This window comes from Otolemur garnettii, unplaced genomic scaffold (genome assembly GCF_000181295.1).
Source record: "Otolemur garnettii isolate 467f Iridium unplaced genomic scaffold, OtoGar3 scaffold00061, whole genome shotgun sequence".
NCBI lineage: Eukaryota > Metazoa > Chordata > Mammalia > Primates > Galagidae > Otolemur > Otolemur garnettii.
In genome coordinates, this window is record NW_003852456.1 from 2,230,569 (window position 1) to 2,231,291 (window position 723).

General features: G+C 32.9%; 1 protein-coding gene across 1 annotated transcript in view; it reads left to right on the plus strand.

Annotated features, from left to right (window-relative positions):
* The window catches only part of UFSP2 (UFM1 specific peptidase 2), an 18,521-nt gene that overhangs the window by 13,748 nt on the left and 4,050 nt on the right, over positions 1–723 (plus strand).

Genomic DNA, 723 nt, shown 5'->3' on the forward strand with positions numbered 1-723 from the left:
CCATGATGCCCGGCTGTTTTTTTATTGCAGTTTGGCCAGGGCTGGGTTCGAACTCACCACCCTCTGTATTATGAGGCCCTATTCACTGAGCTACAGGTGCTGCTGGCTTTTGAGTTTATGAATAAACTTTGTGATATAATATACTTGCCTTGTCTAGGCCTAGTTTTAGCCTAGAAGAGGAAAATGTAGATATATGTTAACTATAAGTAAAGTTATAGAAGCCTAGTTTTCTAGGCTCAAGTCTTTGAAAAGTCTTCAGAGAAGAAAATCAAATGTTAATCTCTAATTGATCTTTTGGTTTACCTCCTTTTTCTTTAGAATGTTAATAGATCAACAATATGTCCAAATGATGTACTCATTTTATCTCTTCCAGTGTACAGGGTGGGCATAAAGTTCATGTGCAATTTAAAATGGTTTACTTTTTTTTTTTTTTTTAACGTAAAAAAGGCTGTAAGAAAATATGGGAAAATACTATATGAGAAATTTAAATTAACTAATACCTTTTTAAAACTAGTTTACTCCTGATTGTAAGAGCTTATGTTTTAAAATAACTTTTCTGTCCATAACTATAGTAACATTATTGTTATCATCCATATACTGAGAGGACATGCTAACAAATGACTGATTAAGTAGTGAAGCACTTTCAAAAACAGGAAAATTTTGGTACATGAAAACATTTATACATCCCTCATTAAGCAAGAGCTAAAGTATAGCACCACCTGC